This window comes from Alligator mississippiensis, chromosome 5 (assembly GCF_030867095.1).
Source record: "Alligator mississippiensis isolate rAllMis1 chromosome 5, rAllMis1, whole genome shotgun sequence".
In the NCBI taxonomy this organism is placed as follows: Eukaryota; Metazoa; Chordata; order Crocodylia; family Alligatoridae; genus Alligator; species Alligator mississippiensis.
The window spans coordinates 192,136,052-192,161,424 of NC_081828.1; the positions used below are offsets into that span (position 1 = coordinate 192,136,052).

The 25,373-nt window shown below is 39.6% G+C and overlaps 1 protein-coding gene across 6 annotated transcripts in view; it reads right to left on the reverse strand.

Annotated features, from left to right (window-relative positions):
- The window catches only part of ZNF438 (zinc finger protein 438), a 145,979-nt gene that overhangs the window by 116,902 nt on the left and 3,704 nt on the right, over positions 1 to 25,373 (reverse strand). The gene's annotated exons all lie outside the window — the stretch shown is intronic.

The following is a 25,373-nucleotide window of genomic DNA, read 5'->3' on the forward strand; positions in this document are numbered from 1 at the left end:
AATTTCAAATAGGAATTCATAGTGTTAGAGGCATTTTGACCTATTGTGGTCTTTCTGAAGTCTTTGCAATACATTGCCCCAATTTTTTTTCTGTAGTGAAAGCTAAGAGCTGGTATTCTCTGTGCTGACTCTTAGGAGGGGTGCCTAAAACAGGTATCTAAGAATGTTGAGAACAACTGCTCTAACCTATTCTTAAAACTACACAAACAAGCCTGTCGCACAACTATCAGGCATGGTGCCTGCTAACCTGTCACAGGTGAAGCAGGGGGACAAGGGCACTGTTAATGTTCTGCTATTGCAAGGACAGGAAGTAGTTGTTAAAATACATTTGGGCAATGCAAGGAGGATCTCCTTGGATCCTCCCCCCGCTACAGAAGACAGCAAAAAATTCCCAGACTGGGATGATTTGACCACGAGGGAAAATTCCTTTTTGACCCCAAATGTGGCAATTGGTCTGACTGAGCAGAGGAGCAAGATAACCAGGAACCTCTGGATTTTTTAGTTCCAAAAGCAGCATCAGCTTGCCCCAATCAAAATACCTAGCCTTGGCTGCAACCAACACCCAGTGCTCATGAGGAAGCCCCCCGGGCTCCCTTTTACTAACAGGAGGAGAAAACATTCCTTCCAAATCATATATGGCAACCAGCAAGGCCCAGATGCATGGGAAAAATCAAACATCTTCCATTCTACTCTAAAACTTGAGGACCACAAGCACACCTCCATACATCACACACTCTAACTGAAAAGACAGAAAACCCTTTTCGGTCATCCCCTTTCTGTCATGTCCCCTGCATAAACTTAACCTAGCTCCTTTAATCTTTTTTAACTAAACTGGTTATGGAGCTCCACTTCATTCTCTTGCTGATGAGCATGTTCCTTTCCAACTCCCACCTGCTCTGGGCTACAGAATTCCTCTTGTGATCAACTAGCTATCTAGTTGGGGGCAAAAAACAGGGGGTGTGTAAGGGGGACAGGTTCATGGGCTTCCAATTGTTACCAGGCACAACACGCTTCAGGTACTGCTACACCTAGAACATCCCTGACAAATGCTTATCCAGCCTCATCTTGAAAACCTCAAATGAGAGAGATTCCACAACTTCTCCAGGAAATCTATTCTATTGCCTCACTGTCCTAAGAGGGAAGAAGTCTTTCCTGGTAATCAATTGGCAGTACTTCAGATATTTGAAGACTGCAATCATATACTCTCTTGATACCATTTTTTACAAGCTCAGCATGCCGATTTCTTTCAATCACTCCTCATATGACTTGCCTTCCAAACACTTTATCATTTTTGTTGCCCGCCTTTGCACCCTCTAGCTTCTCCTTGTCCTTTTTAAAGTGTGGAGCCTCAAGTTGTATATAATACTCCAGATCAGTACTTTGATTGCAGGGGAGTAGACCTGATGACCAAGTTGGTCCCTTCCATGCTAGTATTCCTAAAAATCACTTTAAAATGCAACCGTATTGGTCATAAAAGCTCAAGAAACAATAACTGTTTTCAGCCTAAGAACCATTCATAACATAGTCAATTTCATGACAAGCTACAGATCTACAATATATGAACTGATAAAAATAAGACTGTTTCATCAGAAGAGGTGATGAAATCTGTCCAAAATAAGACACTTAATGGGATTACTCACAGAAGTAAAGTAACAATATTTAGCCAAGCAACACTAAATTATTATTTAACTTTATCAATTCCTAAACAAGGGAAGATATATTTGTAAATAAGTGTATAGGAGGGGAAGTAAATAGAGTTTAGCATGACAAAAGGGTGATAAAATAGACTTATTTCTTAGCTTACAAGTTCAGCAAGGACAAGTACAAGAGTCCTGCACTTAGGATAGAAGAATCCCATGCACTGCTACAGGTTTGGGACCAACTGGCTAAGGAGAAGCCCTGCAGAAAAGAACCGGGAGTTACAATGGACAATAAGATGGATATGAGTCAGCAGCGTGCCCTTTGTTGCCAAGAAGACTAACAGCGTACTGGGCTGCACTGGTAGGAGTGCTGCCAGAAAGTCAAGGGAAGTAATTATTCCTCTCAATTCCACACTGGTGAGGCCACATCTGGAGTACAGTGTCCAGTTTTGGGCCTCCCACTACAGAAAGGATGAGGATGAGTTGGACAGAGCCCAGCAGAGGGCAATGAAAATAGGGGGCTGGGGCACAAGACTTATGAGGAGAGGCTAAGGGAACTGGGCTTGTTCAGTCTGGAGAACGGAGGACTGGGGTGGATTTGATAGCAGCCTTTAACTACCTGAAGGGTGGTTCCAAAGAGGATGGAGCTAAACTGTTCTCAGTGGTGGCAGGTGACAGAACAAGGAGCAATGGTCTCAAGATGCAGCAAGGGAAGTTTAGGTTGGATATTAGGAAAAACTCTCTCATGGAGAGGGTAGTAAAGCACTGGAATGGGTTACCTAAAGAGGTGGTCGAATCTCCATCATCTGAAGTTTTTAAGGCCTGGCTTGACAAAGCCTTGGGTGGGATGATCTAGTTGGGAATGGTCCTATTTTGAAAAGGGAGTTGAACTAGATGACCCGAGGCCCCTTCCAACCCTAATTTTCTATAATTCTATGACAAAATGGTAACAGTCTGGCAGTAATTTAATTATGTAACATTAATGAACTGGTGGGCTAAATTCATTTCTCAGAGAACATTTTTTTAAAAACCCACAAAAATCCCCAAAACCAACCCTTACATCCTTTGAATCCTTGTTGGCTGTCTCAGAATCTGAATGAAGAACAGTTCTGAATGAGCCTGACCAGCCCCTATCACCAGTCCCTTTAGATCAGCGGTTTTCAACTTTTTGCATTAGGAGACCCCTAAAACATTCTGAATGAAAATGCAAACCCCCAAAACATTTCAAATGGAGGTGCAGACCCCTTTGAATTGTAATTGTCGGTATTCATGTACTTTTGATTGATCACAGTCATCTTTCATGGGCCCCTTAGATATAGTTTGAGCACCCCCAGGTTGAAAATCACTCCTTTAGATCCCTCCAAGAGCAGCAGAGGGTTAGTGCACCAAAACTTGTAATGACATTAATGGCTCTTTGGACTGATAGAAGACTTCATTCCTCAAGCCAGCATTGAGGAGGCCAACATTTTTCACTAGCATTACATTAATTTAATCAGAAAAATATATGTATTTGCTGCTTACTGTACGCATAGTAGAACACTAAAAATTAAAAGAAATATAGGCTGTTTGGGCTATACGGAAAAAAGAACTAAAGTGGCATCTTCCCTTTTTCTTTAAGAGAGAATTTCTGCAAAGAATACAAAAAGAAATAAAAAACCTGCCTTTTCAACTAAGCAGTTTTATATTCTAGGCAGCTTAAAATGATTTACCAATTATATGGTCAAAAGTGAGATGAGCTAGTCAAAATCTGCCTCTTTTTGTACCATAATCTATTTTCCAAATGTATTTAAGAAGAAAAGATAATCTTTTATATGAACTAGAAGTCATTCAAGCAGGATTCAGCAAATTCTAAACCTGCACAGCTGATTTGTCAACTATTTGGCTGCTAAATCTGACTAAAAAAGACTAATGTGTTATCTTATTATTATTTTTAAAGTGATTTTCTCCTGGGATTGCACAGCAAAGGAATGAGCATTTAGTCTATCTTACACAGGAAGGAGAGATTTTTATCCTTAAAAACAGGAGGTTCGCCCACATGATCACCTGGGACTAACTTGGCCAGTGCAAGCAGGCTAGAAGGTTATGGGAGCCTGGGAATGTTTAACATCAAGAAAGTAATTACAGCCCAGCAAGATCAGAAGGAATTACACAGGAAATGTGAACAGTAACCCTTTCATGCCAAAAAAAAAAAAAAAAACCCATGAAAAACTGAAGCTCTCTACTGCCAAATTCTAAGGCTGTACAAACCAACCGTAAAATGCAGGAATGGAAAAAGCACTACATAATACTAGCCTATAAATTCATAATGATGTGATAAAGCTGTACTTCCAAAAACAGAACAGAATCTTTGGTCTTTCTTGTTACCATGTACACGCATATAAGTAAGAGTCCAGAAGAAACATGACAACATTTCAAACGTCATATGAAAAGGGATTAAGAGGTCAGTAGATTCTTCAGAAGGTTTTTGTTTTTTTTAAATGCTGACCAGCCTCTTCCATAGAAGGTGGTCAAACATCTTGTTCTTATTCAGTCAGGGGAACTTTCATTCCAAGATAAATAGCATATTATCCAAGCAGAAACGCCAACTCTCCTATTTATCTATTCCATAAAATGTATCTTCCAAATTCTGAAATAAACCTTGTAGCTTATTAGAATAGTTCAAGCTGCCTTAGGTACTGAATTCAGAAGAGATGCAAGGAAATTTGAGTAGTCTGACTATAGCTGAATCAAGTTACAAAGCTTCGAGTGCCAATTCTGGAGGGACAGAGAGGTGTTGGACTATGGACACTCTTCATTATACCCCTGGGAACAACTCTAATCAAGCAAGCTGCCACTAAGAGACTTTTTTAAACTGTTCATTGGGGAAAAATGCATTTCTTTGTATCTACCAGCAGGCGACACTGTAATAGATTAATAAAAAAATCTATTTGAATGAAACATAAAAAATGAGAGCCAACCATTAAAATGTTTTTATGGATTCATAAAAATCAATTAAAATCAGATTTTGTAAGTTTCTTCTAGGTATCATAGTAAATGAAAAGATGGCACACACTTTAAATAAAAGAATAATTAGCTTATAGCATTAAAGAAGACAGTCTTTATCTTGAGTAAAATAACAAAACTTAATTTTTTTAACAATATTCTTTTTCCCCCCAAAAAATCAGAAGCCAAAACAGCCTTGTCCATTTATTACCTATTACACGTATTTACAATGAACATACCATGGTATTTAGGTACCAGCATTTAGCTTCACTTCCCCTCTTCTACCCCTATCTGGTTGCCCAAGTGTTCCCCTCACTACCTCCTTTTCCTGTTTATGATTCTGTCAAAACTTCCCTCCTTTGTTCAGTTCCCTTTGTTCTCCACCTCCCTGCCTGGTTCCCTCTTCCTTGCCCTTAATCTCTTCCTTGGAGCTTTCCTACTCCCTGTCTTCATATGCAAAATAATCTATGTCACTGAAGTCTATCCTGCTGTTTGCTCGGTGGATGTGCCAAAATCCCACAAAACTAGACAAAAATACTACCAAAATTAAAAAAAACCTCAAAAGCAGAGGGCAGAGAGGCATGACAGATACCATGGATGTATGATGCAGCATCCCTGAGGACCAAAAAGTTGCAGACCATAATGTCCCTGTTGACATTATGGTCTGCAGAAATAATTTTGTAAGCCAGAGTTAGGGGCAAAAATAGAAAGATTAAGCTATTATGTTTTCTATTGTCTTCCTGAAAGTGCTAAAGAGAGCCAAGCATCTTCAACACACATTTGTATTTTAAATGGAGGGATTACATAGTTATGCCCTACTTTCTTCTAGGTTGCATGCTAGCCCCACTTACCAACATTGCTCTTCATATGGACAATGCATTCTGAGACAAAAATCATTTTATATCAGAATAATCAGTAAACTTCCACAAATCTGACCTGAAATAGAATATCCACACAAAGGACCAAACTGGAAAAGGTGAATTTTATTCTGTTCACTAACACTTCTCCTACGTCAGAGGGAAAGCTATGTATGGATGCATCATACACTGTATTTTCAGGACTGTACACTTAGGAATTTTAGGGGAAAGTTCCCAAGATTCCTTCCATGCATGCACTAATTTATTTCTGCCATTTGTTAATGAGTTTCAAGTTGCCATATTAAGATAAAGAATTAGAGTGGGCTTTGTTTTATATCTAAAGTAAAAAGGACTATATGGACTTTGAAAAGAAAGTAAGGAAATACCATATTTGGGGTCCACATATGTCAACGCAACACATTTTAAAAGTGGATGTAAAATACACATAGAGAAATTCAACAAAAATTCTTTTGAATTTATAACTCTACAAAGCATTCTTCATGAACTGTCAACTTCATTGCATGCACACTGTTCTCTCACACCCTGATCAATGCATCTTCTAAGATATCATCTCCAACAAAGGCTGATAAAAGAAATTACTGTCATATATGTACAGAGTACTGAAATAGATCTCAACAGGCCTGAACTGAGTAAGCATTAGCAAAGAAAACCTAAAAACATTTATTTGCTGCTTAATTACTTTCCAAGTCATATGCATGATCATCTAACATCAGGCAATGTTGGCCTGTGACTTATTTAAAGAAGTTTAAAAAATTATTAATCTTGAATTATTAAGCTTATGACTATAAATATTTGGAGATGGCCTTTCTACTGTTTAATTTCAAAAGAAATAATTCAAGTCAATTATCTTTAAGAATAAATGGTGAACATGGGTACACTTTTTTAAAGACACTTCCCATTTGATAAACAAAAGTTTTGTTTCATCTAAGCTTAGGAATTTTCACACTTTGCAACCATAATGCCAGTCAGTCATTGGAACATATTACTTAGGTTATGGAATCTCAGACATTAGAAGCTTATACATGCAGTTTAGGCTAGTGTAGACAAGGGTGATCCTGAGCAGAGAGTTTGGACTGGGTGATCCCCTGTTTTTCCTCTGATTTCATATATCAGAAATCTGAGGTGGAAAGGACTTCTGAAAGGTACAGACACATGTAACAGCCCAGTTTAAATACAGTTCAAACTTGAAATGGATGCACAACTCAACCTGATTTAAAGCTATCTGGAGCAATTTATCAAAAGGGTAACCAACAAAATCTGCTGTTTGTTTTTAAACTGGATCAGAGCACACTACTTCAGTGTTACATGTGTGGACACGTCACATTCTGTGCCATGAGTCTAGTCTGTCTTCCAAGCATGCCATACTACATCACTCCAGCAGTGTAAGCATGCACCCAGGGCAAAGCGGAAGCAGCAACTTCTGGTTTGTGATCATGAACACATGTCTGCCAGCAGCAGCCACTTACTTCACACCCCTCCCACCCCCACCAAGTCAGAATCCAGAGCGGTTGCCTCTATCACCCTCCACACCCCCCCGCCCCCAACAGTTACACTATTGATCACTTGTCAAACACGCCCCCACCCCCCAGCAACTGGCCACTCTGGTATAGAGGCAGAACACTACTGCCCCCTTCTGTTAGTATTTTTATTAATTAGCTCCCTTGCACAGCTTGTTCAATAAGCTCTCTAACAACAAACTGTGCCCTTATTCCATACTTGCCTGTGGCCCCTCATCATGCCCCCCTAGCCCTAGGAACCCCAAAGAAGGGTCCAAGCTCTCCCCTGCCATGAAGTTTACTAAACGCATGTTTAGGAGAAAAGAGAAAGCAGGAAACTGAAAACACCCCAGCCACAAGTCACTCACCCCATCAGACCCCTAAAACATGGACTCAAGCATGCCCTACTACATTTCCTACTGCAAGGCTGCTGGATTGGGTGCTCAGTCCCATGCCCTGGTGTTACCCCAGCCCCTGGTGTCAGAGCCACAGCACTTCAATGCACTTCATATGACTTCTACCTGGAATGCTAGGACACTGTACACGTGGACACTTCTGAACCACTGCAAACACATTTCCAATCAGTGACATAACAAATGAACTATTCCCAGATATCTGTCCACACCCTAAGTGACCTCATCCATTCCATTCCCCAGCAAAGATGAACAGGTCCCAAAGTAACATTCTGAAGTATTAACTAGTTTTAAATGACCCAAACAGTGATGCTTTCATCCTTTTTTTTGTTGGGGGAGAAGGGGAAGGTGGGGGGGGCGGTTCTACTCCAGAATCGAATAGATCTCGCTGTCAGGAAATTTCATTGTTGAGCCTAATTTTACACCACCTTGATTTCCACTCCATAATTTGATAACTAATTGCATGCTTGTATGCAATTATTATATGGTTCTTTATATTTACTGTTTAGTTTTGTTTTTTTAAATGAGGAACTTCCTAAGACAGGATGAAAAATATGCACAACCAAGCACTCACTTGTCAACAGTTTGTGTGAAATGGATTAGCAGCACACTCGGACAACGGCTTTTTCCATTTTTCAAAAGTTGGTCAATAAAATAATCTCTTCAGCAAAATTATTTCCAACTCGTAAGTACTATACTAAAGACACAAGCACTCTTCCTCCACCCAACCAATCACTAAGTAACAACTGCTACATAGTCAGAGATAAGCCCCTTCATAGCTGACTGAATTTTGCAAAGGGCATATAAAATAGGTCATTTTCACAAGTCTTTTAGATAAGAGTGTTACTCTTCCTAGCTGCCTGTATATCCCAGGTGACACAGAAGCTAATTTTGATTAACTGAAGCCACTCCATATATTCCAGAGCAATTAAAATACAGGAGCAGGTATATCTGTAAATTAAAAGCAGGGCTGCCCAACTGGCATGCAAGGGGCCAGGCTGAGGCCAGCATCCAGCTCACAAGAGGCTAGCATGCACCTTCTCTCATAGTTGTGTAACAGGGGGCTGTGCACTGCCGGTGCACCACATAATGAAGGGTGGATTCCAGGAGACCATCCCCATGGCATATGGGTGGTGCAGTGTACAGCCTAGGGGCTGCTCGCCAGTGCCATGTGTGCTCTCCAGCTGCTGGGAAGTTGGACGGCACTGGATAAAGTAAGGCTACTGCCATGTTATAAGACCAGGCACTATAATAAAGCAAGAACAAAAGATTTATTTTACCACTTCTGCCAAGACTGTGAATATGTTCAGGCTTCATTAGCAAGCCTCATATTAGAAAGAAGATTTACTCTGTCTCTTAATTCAGTCAGACTGCAAACTTCTTGGGCAGGAGATGCATCATTCCATATGCTTATTAACCTCAATACTCATTGCCAATGCCTAGGAAATAAAGAGGCACCAGATCACCATACTGAGAACTGGGAATAAAACTGGTCTACCCAGCCTTTGCAAAGACCTATCTAAGCAAGATGAGATCACACAGCACTATAAACCAATGAAATGAGATTTAATGATTTAAAATGTCCTAGTTGTCTTATTCATAACTAGAACATGCCTTATTTTAACTTGATTTCAGGCCTTAGCCCCGATAGATAAGAAACATTTCCAAGTTAATGTAACTGTCTCAGAGACAGTTACACATGGAGTGCCACAATTTCTTAGAGCTAGACTCCAGCAAATTAAAATCTTCTATCTTGCAAACAGAGGAAGCTTTGCAAAGCCTTACAAGTACAGTTCTCTTTCCATTCTATTTTCTACAATATTTGTGGCTTCATAGGGATTCAGTGACACAGAACCTAATTTTGATTAGCTGAATCTACTCCTTAATCAAGAACATGCAACTTTCAATCCACTAATTTCTGGCTATCAGGATTAGGTGCTTCAGCAGGTCCTGAGAAGTCACCCTTATTTCCAATTTTATGGATTTATAAAGCTGTTGTAAATATGTGCTCTGTACTGAAAGCTGGCATATTAGCTATTCATTTAGAGTAAATTTCATTCTTTTATCCCAAAAGATTTGGTGTAGATGACCTGAGTTCCAAAGAGCCTTCAAAACCATTACATTCAATCAAATCAATTATACACATGAAAAAGATCTCGTCATAACAACCCATAATTTTCACAATAACCGATAGCCCATAAAAAATAAGCAAAGTGGCAAATAAAATGTGTATTAAAATGTGTGACTGGATGTTCACATACAAGATTAATATTACTGACACATCGTATTGTTTCGAGATGTAGCCTTACTCTTTGCTTACTTCTTCTCCCAAATTTCATTCAAATGCAAAATACCAATTCCTTTTTTCCTTTTTGCTGCTCTATTAACTTTGATTAAAAACAGAAAAAGATTATTGCACATTAAAATGTTATACATCATGAGAATATAAGAGATAGAATAGAGTAAAAATGAAAATATAAGATGACTTCTACTCTAATACTCAATTCTACTTTCTTGAATGGATGTACTTTAATGCTTCACTGAAGCACAGCCAACAACTTTCAGCTACATCTGGGATGCTACAAATCCTAACATTTATAAAAGTATTACACAGTATTTATTTACATGGCTCAAAATCAGGCCTCAAAATGTATATAACCATCCTTGTATCCATGCTATTAAATGGAAAATTCTGGGAAATATTCTAAATATACAGGAGCATAGGCAATAATAGTTAAACAAGTATTCAAATAGGGACCCAGAAAAGTGATATTTTACTACCACATTATACAGGAAATAGTATGAATTCTGTGATGATAGTTTTTTTTCTATCTTTAATAAATTATTATACTATACACAAGATAAATTCATTGTTAAACAACCATTAATGAAATACAAGAATGTAAATAAAAGAAGTGGTAGCATAACTGTTAGCATAAGGTTTTCCAAAAAAAATGATCACTTAGGAATGTGAGAATTTCTAAGTTTCCCCACAAGGCCTCTAGCTTTTTCAGTTTTTTTTTGTTAAAATCTCCAGCTGTCTGGCATTAACTTTTCCCCAGGAAACAAAGGAAAACACAGTCACCCTTTCTGTCTCCTAAGCAAAGGGAAAATGGTCTTGTGTCCCTCAGTCACAAGTAGCTACATCCAAAAATATTAGAATAATTAATTTGTGTCATGACTACCAGCAAAAACTAGTTATAAATCTTGCCAATGATTCACCTTTTACACTACAATGATAAACGCTTGTATTAAAGAGTCTCAAATAATACTATGCTATACAGAGTCCACAGATAAATGATTAAGTTATTAGGAAAAGCCTGTATGTTGTAATGTGAAGGATCAACAGTGAGAAAACATCTCAACTACAATCATAATGTAAGAATAACCTAGGACAGGAGTTAACAACAGAAGTTGCCACTTCAATAAAGCTTAGCACCGAGCATGGGCCACTTCCAACCCAGTCACCTGCCACAAGAGCTAAAGCCAGAGTTGGAGTCACAGTCACCTCGCTGCCTCCCCTGGCTGTGACACTGCTGTTTCTTGCCCCTGCCTGGCCGCCAGAGAGGCACCCCCCTGGCCAAAGCACCCAGTTCTGCAAGCCACAGGTTGCTGACCTCTTATTAGGATTCTATCCCAATTACTGGCTTGCCACTGTGAAAAAAATGTTTTCAGGGTCTTTTTTAAATAAATGAAGTGCCTGGAGTATAAGACATACAAAAAACTAGAACTCTTGGTTCCAAAACGATACCTTTTATTAGACCAATTGGGAAATCACAAGAAAATTGTCCTTTTCTGCAAGCTTTCTGGAAAACAGCAGAAAATGTTGCAGGAACAGGATGGCGGGAGGGATTCTCCCTAGCCTGAAACACTAACAGATTTTGTACTTACAAGAAGGGTTGAGATAAGACTAGGCTAGGATGCATCTCTGAACCTTGTCTGCCTATGTCCTTACACCAACATGGCTACAACGTACATCTCTGATCTTTTGCTGTTTTTCAAAAATCTATAACACGCAAGTAGATTTAAGAAAAAAATATGGTTAAAAAATACCCCTGCTGAGCCCACGTTCCTTGTCTCTAAACAGGGTGGGTAAAAATCAACATAAAAAAAATCAGATGTTTTAATTTAAATCAGATTTTTTGATTTAATCATATATTTGCTTTTCTTTAAAAATCAACTTATATAAAGATATTTTTAATTTAAGATACGTGAAAGCTAAAAGATATCACGGAATATGGATTATAACTTCTAATTATATACTATTTGAGACAATATATTCATGTATCATTTTTAGAAATTGTATAAATAGGTCACAACAGGCCATGGACTGTATTAGGGGCCCAATCTTACGTGGTTCCCAGAGGCTCCTCTACAGATCAGTAAAGATTAAAGAAAACCACTCTACCCAATGGACTCAGTGCTCAGTCTAGAAGATCCCATTAAATATCTCTGTGATGCTTAGTTTTAGTTCTCAAACTGTGGATTTGTGTCTCCAGAGATCATTGGCAGACAAGGTTCTTTGGGTACATGTGATATTCATAGATTCATAGATGTTAGGGTCGGAAGGGACCTCAATAGATCATCAAGTCCGACCCCAATATTTTTGATTAGACCAACTAAATAGTTGGAAAAATTGTTCTTTGCAAACTTTTGGACACAAATGACTTTCTTCAGGCATAGGGAGAGTTTGTTGTCTCCAGAGATGACATCCTTGTTAACAGCAGTATATGGACATCATAGAAACTGGAAATCATAGAAATGAGACGTAACAGACCAGATTACCTATTCAACGACCCTATGGTCTCTCTGCAAGTTTGTGTACACACAGTCAAATCCTTACCTTTCTCTAAAAGTGCAAAGTTTTAAGAAGTTAAATGAATAAAGGATATCAAACAAGAATGCTTTTTTTGTAGAAAACAATGATTAAATCGTGGCTTCCTAACCAGTGTTTTAAATCATGATTTAAATCTATTTGATTTAAATCAAATCCACCCTGTCTCTAAAGAAACTAAACTAAAAGCTAGGTGAAACTCAAGAAATCATAGGAAAGTGATAGGAAAGGGGCTTGGGTGATCAAACATCACTTTGGTGTCAGAGTGGCCAAACTCTGTAATTCCATGTTTTAAGGAAGGGCATCAGACAAAAGGGTTAAGACCTGGAATATGCCTTTGAGTTCTTGAGCTATAAACCATGACCACACCCTACCCAGATTAAGTTAATTTGGAAGCAAGTGGGATTCAGCATTTGGGTTCAATTCACAACAGATTGTTCTCTGTATAATATTGGGTCAGGTTAGAACAGATTTCTCAGATAATTCTGAGAAAAAATACAGCCACAAGCCTGCAAACTTAACTCTGTTACTCAGAAAGTCTCTTACAATAGGAAAGATAGGATAGCGCCAAGTTTCCTCTTTCTGTACAGCTCCACTGTCTCTAAACATTTCAGGACACACTACAAACTCCTAGTATTTAAGTGCTCAATAAAACTGATCCATGCCAATGCAAAGACCACACCTCCTTCGCAGACCTATCAGAGCTGCTTCAATCAACACATTAAATCTATCAAAACACATAGGATTCTCTGGAGGCAGCAAGAGACAGAATTCTCTCATCACTTTAGCATAAGGTTAACAGCGTACCATCCTAAAGAAAAAAAATCAGATTATTACCATCTTCAAATGTTGTCTGTTGTCACCAGAAAAGAACAACAATTGACTCCAGAGCAACAGCACATGACTACACCTAGCACAGGATGGGGAACTGACACTGCATTCAGTGTTAGCAGCCTGTGCTCATATCTAGCATAGAGAACTGATTGCATTTCTGTTTTTATAATCCACAAACTGTAAGACAATAGCTGTCTTTTAAATGTTAGTGGATGGTGTGAGAGAAAGAAAGGAGTAAGGAAGATAAACAAGCATTTTTTAACCTAAGTGTAAAGTTATACGCAAGGAATTTACATGCTTGGTCCTTTATCACAGGCAAAGGTAATTTTTCCCTCACTCTGAGAAAGTTGCCAGTTCTTAAAGCACACCGATTGTTAATAAACCAACAGTCACAGCCTTTCCCAGATCTCACATATATCTGCTTGTATAAACCAGTTTGTTTATACAAAACCTTATACAAATATTTTGAAAAAAAATTAATAGTGATAATATTTTTAATGAGTCCAAAAGGTAAGACTCTGCAACTATTGAAAGTCTGACCAATACACAAGTGTATGATCTTTAAAAGAACCCTTCTTCATTCGAGTGATCTTTGTTTTCTCCTTCTGATGAACAATCAATCAAACATTTCTATTTTACAGATTCATATAAAGATCCATTTAGTAAAAATCTCTATTTTAAGCCAGAAAAGTGTCCCAAAGGTCACTAAATGACCTACTGTCTGCACATTTTCCACAATCAAGTCATCAATTAGAGTCCCATAAGCACTTTTTAGAAGTAAATCCTTCTTAAACAATTATTTGATTTGTGGGAAAAGATGACTATGCATATGTTTGCACTTGCAGCATGATAAGGTTCCAACTGAATGCCATGTCAAAGCATTATAGAGCAGTTTCCAATGGAAAAAGAAACTATAAGGAGGGCTTTTTCAAAATTCTCACAAACTTTCTGTATCTTTTTTGTTCCTGTCTCAGCATTTCTATGACATCTGTTCTTTGCTCTTCTGGAGCCAAATACAACAAATTTAAACTCAGTCTGTTGCTAAATACGCTGAAGACTAAAACCTAAAGCATAAAATGCATGTTAGTTAAAAGAAATGCAAAATTATAGAACTCTTGCCTCAGAGATGGTACCTTTTATTAGACCAACTAAGAAATTGCAAACAAATTATCTTTTTTTGCAAGCTTTCAGGTGCACATGCCCTTCCTCAGGCAAACAGTCCCCATAGGTAGAAATTAAACTTCATTACCATTTTTTGCATTTCTTTTTGTCTCAGACCAGCATGGCGACCAAATACATCCTTGTTAGTTAAAAAAACACTAATGGAGGAAGAAGCAAAAGTAGGCTCTCTAGGTCAGAGTATGTTTAAAGAGGCACCCTTCTAAACTCTGCCTTCAGTGCTAGATTTTCATTTTTGACCCACAGACTGAAAACAAATGGTTTTGAAGATACTGACCATCCTAAAAGAGAAGAGTGGCTGACTGACACATTTCCTTAAGCATAACTAGTTCATTAAGATATCAATCCCATCTTCAGTGGGCCAGATTCTATTCAACCTAATAGGAAACAAAGTGGTACTTTAAATGCAACCATGTACAAATCTCTGAAAAACAGTTAAAGTAGCAACTTTTTTTAATGCATCTTCTTGGCATTAAGACCAACTCTCAAAAAACACTGAAGAAGAAGTGGCCTCCCCAGCTTTTTGCATTAACTGTATTTTAGGAACTCTCACAGGGTGGAATTATATTTCGATGCCAGGCGAGTGGAACAGGCTCTGGCCTTCTGACTTTTTTCCATACCTAACAGAAGTCTTGGCTAACACAGCTCTAGGGACAGATCCAAGGGGAGTTCAGTGGTTTGGCTGCAGCCCCTTTGATTCCTCTTCCACTGCTGTTGTCTGCAGAAGCAAACAGCCTGATTCTGCCAGAAATGGGCTGTTTGGTTCCTCTCCCCAATCTGGGCAGGCAGCCACTGGCACTTGCCACACCATTGGCCTTGGAGGCCAAGGGCCCAATCCTAATTGCATCCTCGATCCCCTGCTGCTTACCCCACTCTCCTTTGCTGAATATTGTATTCACTCAATATGTAAACCAAAGAAGAATATTATTTGGAGATAGACTAGCTCTACTGTTCCCCTAAAGGGCTCAAAATCAGGAAAAATTTCCCAAATCAAAGTTCTTCAGGAATTTCCACTTAAACTGCAAGACTGGATATAAGAATAGCCTGGTCATTCTTCCAGTGAAACTGAATGAAACAAATGCCTACGTGGAGATTAAATTCACACGAATTTCACAATCTATGCTGATGACAAATCTAAAACTATAGCCCAAAACCTCTTATCCAAACCTCTTATCCAAACTCTCCAGGTTAGGTTTCTTACAGGTTTCTTATAGACCTACACACAAAGATAGCCATACCTTGGTCTTGATGTTTAACCTAAATATACAGTCAAAAAACTAAGGAGTATAATTATTTTAGTATTACAACAACTACCTGACTACAGGTACCTTCAAAACAAAACATATCCTAGGTGGCTACCAACACAAATCCCTGTAACAGAAGAAGGAGAAAGGAGAATCAACCATGAAGCATCAGGATTTTATTTAGATAATCTTGTAATCCTTAATGTCCACAGCCTACTTGAATCTTACAATAATGGATTGACCATCATATGGCAATGAGTTTCACAGTATAATTATGGGTAATACAAAATACCAGTTTTAAATTTGCCACTTTTCAATTTTATTGAATGTCCCCTTGCTCTTTTATTATGGAGCCAGGAGAACAGAAGCTCCAGAATTGCTTTTTCTATGCCATCAATCATATTGTAAATTTTTATCATGTTTCATCTCCTTCATCTTCTTTAAAAGATAAACAGTCCCACTCTTTTCAATCTCTCTTCACACAAGTGATTTTTCATCCCCATAAATCATTCTTTTAGCCCTTTACTGAATTCTCTCTCACTTCACACTATCCTTTCTAAGGTGGGGTAACCAGAACTGTACACCATATTCCAGATGACAGCAAAACACTGATTTATATAATGGCATTCCATTTTCTATACCATTCTCCAATCCTATTCTTTGTGCATCAGAAGTTTGTTTATTTTTGGGGACTAAAGATGCATTGTATGCAAAAGCCTTTATTAAGGTTAAGGTGTCCACCTTAGCAACAATGCTTACACACACTTTTCCTAAGTTGGTACTGGTGATTCAGCACATGATGCTTGCACCCAGGAGGACTCTGGGAGGTTTTGTTTTATCTGGAGAAGTAAAAGACAGGCTAAAGCAAGTTCCATCTAACCATACATCAGTTTATTGGAATAACAGCAGTCAGACAAAATTACCAATAGCAGCTACATACAGCAGAGAACACATGTCCTCCCTACTGGGTAGTGAGATCTCAGGGCCCTCACAATCTGCTCTCATAGCTGAGGCAAGCTTCAGACTCCCACCCCATGCCTGTGTGGAAGAGTTTTGACACGCCCTACACATTACAGGGTCTGGTGTAATTAAGTGGCTAACTAGGAAATTACATTAAGACCAGCTACAAAGTACTTATCACATGATAAAAAGCTCCAACCACCTATAACCGTACACCTTGAAATGTATACTAGTTTTATAGCTGGTTGCTACTAAGCTTTAATTTGCATGTGCTGCAGGGTCTTCCCAGCCACAGGAGTGCACCATGCCCAGTGTGAAGTCATCAGGCAGGCCCTGAGAATAATGGCAACCATGATCCCCTGGGGGTTTCACACACCTCTGAGCCCTGAGTGTGGCAGCTCTGATCCCAAAGCCCAGGGGTTTCATACGCCCCCAAGCCATAGTGAGTGTGGCAGCTCCAATCCCCCAGGGCCCAGGGGGTTTCAAATACCCCCGAGTCCTAGGGATTGTGGCAGCCACAACCCCCTGGGCTCAGGGGGGTAGCAAGATGCCCCTGCAGCTGGGAATCCCTCAACTGACAGCTCCCAGCTTCTTGCCAGTCCAGGGGGAGCCTGATCCCAGGCTCCCATGGCATGGCAGGAAGCACAATTGTATGGATGGTGCATTAGATCCTATCACGCCTTTCCCTGCACGTGTAGAGAGCTGTACAGAATTCAGATTCAAATTTCTATGTTCCTGCCCATTTCTCTAAGGTAACTACCACTTTACCAATTGAGTAGGGGGTAGGGAAGCTGCATTGTGACCATTGTTCTTACCAGGGGTCCTCATCTGGTGTTATTAAACACCTAGGCACCTCAGCTCACTTACTTGAAACTGTTCCTCACAGTGCACCTTTCTGTACATGCTAATCACTGTTATTCAGGCTGGATTGCTTCTGGGATCAGTCTATCTGGAAGCAGCACGTAGTGACACACCCAGCACAGAACAGTTTGGGGTCTCTCCACTAATGCCCCTCTAAATGACTAACCATTTTTGGCTGACAACGGGGAAAGAGCCAAGCCATTTTTTTTCAAATGCTGTTTCAATTTAGTTAGAATTTACCATGTTTTGTCACACACCATATGGCCCCATAAGACATGTCTCTGGTTTTGGTAAGGAAAAAAAATTAAAAGAAGAGGAAAAAAAATATTTTTCTAAAGTCATGGCCAACTGTATGACAGACTAAGTCCTCCTGGAAATGAAGAGTGTCCAAAAAGTGTGGCATCTCAGGAAACAGTCTGGGTAAGGCAGCAGGAACTTCCTAGTTTAGAAGGAAGGTGACAAGGGTAATAGCAAGAATGTTACTTCTTTATTGTAAATCAGGAGTGTCAAAAATATGATCTACAGGCCAGATCCAGCCCACAGAGACCTGCAGTGCTGTTTGTGGGTCTCAGACCACTGGGCTGCATGCAGCTCACTGGCTCCAGCCCAACGCACTGCACGCAGAGTGACAAGCCCATCTGGCGCAGGCTACATGCAGCATAGGGGCTGAAGCTGGCATATGCTGCACATGGTGTCTGCACCAGACCAGCCCTGCACACTGGGCCAACAGGCTAGTCTACAGTAAGCCCACAGACCAGCTCCACATGTCACAGCCAGCCCACAGAGCTTGTCTTACATGGATGCCACATACAGTGCACACTCCAGACTGGCCCCATGCACAATGGATTCCAGCACATGCCCTGGAATGGCCCCACTAGCCAAGTAATACACATGGTGCATGGCGCTGGTCTTGGGTGCACACTGCATATGGCACATGGTGCTAGGCTGGAGTCCACGCTGGCTCTGGCACATGACTGGCCCTATGCCCAACAGGGCCAGATGGGTTCGACACCCCTACTACAAACTGCTTTTTATAAAAAGTTCCTGTAAATACTAAAGTGTTGTTTCCATACCAAAAGCCTCATTAAGATATACTACAGACTGCATGCAGCAGCTCACTTGCCTTGAGCAAGCTCAATTAGCAGCTATGAGAGGGTTCATACAGGACTCTGCCCCTTCTGTTTGCTGAGCCACATAGAAGGGGCAGCTATCTTGGCAGCAGTTATAAGCAGAGATGCCGCATTCCATTCCTCCCTGCTTTTACTCCACTGAAGGAAAAATACAGCTTCCCCACATAAGACAAGCACACCAAATCAGAACAGCTGACTTTCTTTTTTTTCAGGGGTGGGGTAGGGGGAAGCTTTGAAAACCAAGCTCAAATATGTTTTATGAAAATTATGTGGCTCTGAAAATTACATAGCTTTGTCCATGCCAGAAATCAAAATTATTCAAAACTTGTTCATATAGTCCTCCTTTCTGAACTGGGCCTTGATTACTTTTTCCAATGTAGGGCCTGTCAATTTGGCAGCACAGTATGTCTAGGTTGCTTTCTCTTATACATGGACACCTGATTCACAGTCAAATGTTACTGAGTAAAGTCTAGAAACTGTTTCTAGATCTGAGATTTTAGGGGACAATCTTTCCATCCAACCTTTGACTAACATCCAGGGCATCTGCCTAAAAAATCTGGGCATGTGACTTGCCCTGACCAAGTTTAGACTGGTTTAACACACAATATCCAAGTGAAGTCATAATCTGATACAGACATATCTCACTCTGTTCCAGTGAAATGGTCTCATATTTTCGAACATCAATGAAAAATATTCAATGTAATCTGGACAGTAAAACTGAATTTCATAAGGGAACCATAATTGTTTTTGATTTGAAGCATACATACGTTAATTTGAAACTTAAGGAAATGACAAATACATAATATCACTGAAAAATTGTTAGAGAAAAACATCCTCAAGAGTAAGACAGGTACAATACTGGTTATCAATAAATGGATCCTTATAAGCTTCCAAGAAGAAACTGTGAGTGTAGATTTTAATCAGAACTGACTCATAGAAGGTCTCAGTTTTCTAAGGTTATTTTTGCCTTGAAAAGAAAACAAGAGGGATCAAAAGATTTCAAAGTGGTTTTCTTCTCTAGCCACCAGAAACAATATTGTAAAAGACTTTGTTCTGTGTCACTGAAAAGGATATAATATAACAATTTAATCAATATTCCTTCCCCTGCACTCTGTAGTGGATAAAACAAACCAGTTTTACAAACAAAAAAAGCTAAAGATATTTAGGTAGTTTCAGTGCTAGTTTTGCAGGGGAAGTGTTTCTTTCTTAATGCAATGCCTGTGTTTTCCTTAGTCAGCAAAGCAGCAGAATTTACTGATGACAGAAGCAATAAAGTCTATTGAACATCCAGATTATTAATTTGGGTGTTTTTAGTAGACTGGTAGTACAAGATTGCTTGATTCTTTAAGCAGGGTGTCTTACTCCAACAGAACTGTCTGATTTATATTGACTACTCCTGCTTATGTGTGTAACAGTATTATTCTACTTTACATACTTTTCCATTTTAAGAAACAGCATATCACTCAGGTATTGATGTTGGGTTGAATGTTCATCTTTTAAACACTACTCCTTTCTTCTGAGTCCATGAATTTATCTCCAAACCACCTGCTTCCTCTGACTGAGCCTGTTTTCTGATTGGGAAATCAGAAAACAGGAGTCAAACAGAGGCTGGTCTCTTGCTGTGTATTGTCTTATTACATGTCAATAGCAAGCTGATGGACATCACAGCCTGCAAGCAATACCAATCTATAAGCTAGTAGGTGGACAAGTTAATCAGCCAAGGTAGTGCAAAAAAGTTCAACACTCAAGTTCAGGTCTACATCATCTTATTTAGCATAGGCTTCTTAATTAACAGAAAATATAGCTAAGGCTGGAACTATACAAAACACTTTCACCATTTTCTACATCTGGGCAGCACAAGGGCAGTTTTCTTCACTAGGTAGCCCTGCACTGGCTTCGATGGCTTTCCTAATGCTGGATTTTTCAACAGGAGTGGCAGACCAAAAGAAGGAAGAAAGTTTCTATCCGACTCCCTACAGGTCTCATAGATGTTCCTAATTCAGGTGCCCTGTAATTAAAACAGGACTGACCAGTAGCTGCAAGAGACACTAGGACATGGGTATGCATATCTTATTTTGTATTATTTTAGGAAATTGGAATTCTGCAGATAAATTCTATAAACACAGATTTTTATTGAATAACTTGACAAAACTTCAGAATGCAAAATTATAAAAAACCAGCAACACAACCAAAATGAAGAGTAAAGATTTTTCTGTATAAACCATGAGAAAGAGGGGTGTAAACAAGAGAGCCTTTTTACTTTACCATTGTTCTTTACATTCCATATAAAGACCTAGAACACTCAACATCACAGTAACAACACAAGTGTATGTTGAAACGGCTTTTAAAGAAAACCTTCCAGTTGCATAGCAATGTATGAACATTACTAGTCTTGTTACATTTTGAAATATCCAACATTAGCCAATATACCTGTAGAAATTACGTTTTTGATATATGGCCATGTGCTCTCTCAACCCAAATATTCAAAAAAATTGCTTTCCCATACCTTGTGGCTATAGCCATTTTTGAAGGGTGTCACACTTTAACATCCTAAAGTTGCATACACTGATTTTTATTACTGAACATTTATTTTAGTGCCCTCTCTTAATAGAATCATAGAAAATTAGGGTTGGAAGGGACCTCAGGAGGTCACATCTAGTCCAACTCCCTTTTCAAAGAATCAGTACCATCCCCAACTAAATCATCCCACCCAAGGCTTTGGTTGAGCCAGGCCTTAAAAACCTCCAAGGATGGAGATTCCACAGCCTCTCTGGGGTAACCTGTTCCAGTGTTTTACTACTCTCCTAGTGAGTCTTTCGTACTATCTAACCTAAATTCCCTTGCTGCAAATGGAGACCATTGCTCCTTGTTCTGTCATCCGCCGCCACTGAGAAGTCCAGCTTCATCCTCTTTGGAACCATCCTTCAGGTAAATGAAGGTTGCTATTAAATCCCCAGTCTCCTCTTCTCCTAAGTAAGCCCACTTCCCTCAGCCTCCCTTCATAAGTCATCCGTCTCAGCCCACTAACCATTTTTGTTGCCCTCTACTGGACTCTCCAATTTGTCCATGTCCTTTCTGTAGTGGGGAGCCCCAAAACAGGACACAGTACTCCAGATGTGGCCTCACCAGTGCCGAATACAAGGGAAGAAATACCTCCCTCAATCTGCTGGCAATGCCCCCAAGGCAGCCCAGTATGCTGTTAGCCTTCTTCTCAGCAGGGGCACACTGTTGGCTCAGTCAGCTTATTGTCCACTGTAACCCCAGGTCATTTTCTGCAGAGCTGCTGCTTAGCCAGTCGGTCCCCAGCCTGTCCTGGTGCATGGGATTGTTCTGTCCTAAGTGCAGGACTTTGCACTTGTCCTTATTGAACCTCATTAAGATTTCTTTTGATGCAATCCTCCAATTTGTCAAGGGCTCTCTGAATCCTAGCTCTACCCCCCTGCACGCTCCCCCAGCTTGGTGTCATCTGCTTGTTGTCAAATATTGGTGAACATTTACCTCGAAAATAAAAAATGAAACTTGAATTATAGAAAGAGCGTTTTACAAAAAAGAAAGGTACATAAGGCACTTAAAAACTTCAGGCTTGTATAGTTTGTGTCCCTCTTTTTGGGTCTTTATTACAAAAGTTTCCTTATTTGGTGTATAACAGTTTAAAAGGTGTGACTCCTCATTCAAATTTCACCCACATAGCAAAGATTCTCTCATACACCTTGAACTAAAAATACCTCCCAGCTATCATTTCAATATGGCATCACTCCTGGATACTGGTAAACCTCCCAGACCTTCCCCTTGAATGCAGAAACCTTCTTGAATCAAATACATCTTTTGTGAACTCCCTTCCTATCTCATTTTAGACCTATTACCAATATCCAAGTTTGCCACAAAAAGTTTTCCTCTCCCACCTTCTACCATCTCAGGTCTGAGATGGTAGATAGAAGAGGATAAGGATACCCCAAGGTATGCACAATGTTGGTACAAGTCTGCTTCTAGGTATTAAAATAATTTGGGGTTTTTTTAATCCAACACTAACAGCCTGTGATACAAATACAAACTAAAATATAAAAAGGCCTCAGTTATAGAGTGAAATTGCAAAGGATTTTTTACAGAATAAAAACAGTGTAAACAGGCTATTCAATTCACCAAGTCAATGTGAAGCTACTATATCCTGAAATTATGAAATGATATAGTATAATAAATGCAGAACAACTCCACTGAAGGGTAACTGAAGGTCTTGCTTCTTAATATCGATTAAAATTACATTAGTAATAGCTCAATATTTCAGAATCTTGTTTCTTTATTCTCCACATAGTTCCGCGGACCAGGCATCAATTTTTTTTAGGATAGGACAAAGCATGCATCCAGCAAAACAGAATGTGTTTCATATCATGAAGAGGAGCCACAAACGAATAAGCCATAACAAGAGAGCCACCTTGAAAAATGTATCTAGTCATATAAAACTGTATTTTTACTTTATATTAGTAGATCAGTTAAAAATACATATTCTATAAGGGATAAATTACAATTAAAGTGATGAAATACAGGTCCCTCCTCAAGTATTTCAAAGGCAAAGTAAGCAAATAGGAGGCAGTCTCTTTTTTAACTACTTACGTAGTTCTGTACTTTTGTTTAGTAAGAGCATACATGGACTGCACCACGGCTAGGCTGCTCTAGAGCTAATTTTATGGAATGTTTGGATTATATTTTTATATAAATTAGCAAAAGCTTATTAGATTTTAAATAATTTCTATACAACCTGTGATAACATGCTTCTAAAAGGCTTTATTATGCTAAAAATGCCCATAAAATCAGTTCTTTATAAAAAGCAGGCACACTACTACATTGCCTCAGTTTAAATAGATTATTCAGGAAACCTCAGCACCCTGGTAAACTGAAGCATCATTAAGTCACAGATGGACCTAGCTGATACGACATGAAAGAACACAAAATAGAACTAAAACACCCTGCACTTCAGGAAGAATTCAACAGACAAAAGTAATGCAGAACAGGGTACTCTCAAAATGAACTCTCCAAATGTCAGATTACAGAAAAACATTATTAAAAGCCTCTTTATATAATATTGACTACACAAAGTCTGAAAGCAAAAAGGAAATAAAAATAAAATAAGAAACGACCACTTTTATTTCAACCTTAAAATGGAACTACCAAATATAAATGATACTGTAAAATGATTTCTTATCATTTTATATTTGTCACAGGGCAACAAAAGAAAAGGGGTAGAGACCCCTTTCCAAGGACCAGAATTGCAGTGGGAGAATAGCCCTGAAAGTCCCATAATGAGAAAATACTCACCTGGCACAGGTGTGGCAATGGGGAGCCAGCAGCAGTAGGAAGAGTTGCCCACATGATTCATCAGCCACTTATGTGTGCGGCTGGGGCCAGTGCAGAGCAGCCCAGAACAGTGAAGTCATCCGGCAGCGCCAGCTGGCATACTTAAAAGCCGGCTGCCGGGAAGAAGCTGGGGAGCAATATCTCAGAGGCAGCTGTGTGCTCCCCATGGTATGGCCGGCACTACCTCCAACCAGGGGTCAAGGGCGGAGGCCAGAAGAGGAGTTTGCCCCAGTGCCGGACCAAGGAAGGACGCCCAGGGACTGACCACTGAGTCGCATGCAGGGACACGCAAGTAGGGAAACAAGAGAGAGAACAACAAGTAGAGAAACAAGAGCCTCCCTGATACTTTTCTATTTGATTTCTTTATACATTTTCATTGCCCCTGAGGCTGGAGAGTAGACACACATATTGCTCTTGGGGCTGAGGGACCAGGGGCCCTCAGGGACTCTACGCAAGAACTCAGAAGGCCTACCGGCCTGGCCAGCAGCCCCCAGTAGGAAGAGTATCCGCCTGAGTGTAGTGCAGGCGCTATAGGCCGAGCCCAGCTATAAAAACCCTTGTCCGGCAAGCAGTTTGCAACTACAAACCACACTCATAACCACATCCAAGGCCAGATCAGGGCCACGCCACAAAGATCGACACCTTTGGGGTTCTAACCATCTGCCACATGGTCATGTCCATCAGGTTGGCACATGGAAGGAGTTTAGGGGCGGTGGCGCCCCAGGAACATCCACAGGCGACATCTCTGTGCAAGTCTCAGCTATAAGGGAACCTCCCGCACTTGGACAAGACAAAGACATAGCAGGCGAGTATCAGGCACTTCCCTCAAGAGTTGACACGCAATTAGTGCAGGTGCCCAAGAAAGTGAATAACTGAGTCAAGAACAACCAACCCCGAGCTGCTTGGGAACGGTTACTCAAGTTCAGATGGGCACAATATTGTTTGGTGAAGTTGGTTTTTGTATTTAGCTTGAGTAATGTTAATGTTAGCATACTAATATTTCATTGCGTAGTTCCCTTGTATTGACAGAATACAATTGGTGTTTAGAGATCTACTAGGTGGAGGATCCAATTTAAGCCTCACAAAAACATATATGATTTAAGATTCTGTAAAATCCTATTTTTAACCAAAAATGTGGTTTTATTAACTGTTAACTACACAGTTTAAAAAAAAAAAAAGATTAAAAATCAGTAACAGCACATAGTTCTGGTAAACAACAAAGCAGACCTTACACAAAAGCAGATAAGAATAAATACCAGTGCTAATCTTTTCAATCCTGCCGAACCATAAACATTTTTTAATGGAGTTTCTGAATACATGTACCTCACAGTCTGTGCTGAGGACTTTCTTGGGGTTACCCAGTATATTCAAAACCACTAGGAAGCCAGATGCCAAAAAATACGATGTCAATTTGCAGGAAAAAAAAAATTAACTGGTCAAGTGTATGCAAAGTGAACCTTATTTTTCTTCAATTTCATTTCATCAGACTACCAACAGTATCATACAAATAATGTTTACCGGTTTCCACAGCTATCTTTTATAATGATACGAAAGTTTATGATTCCTACAGTCT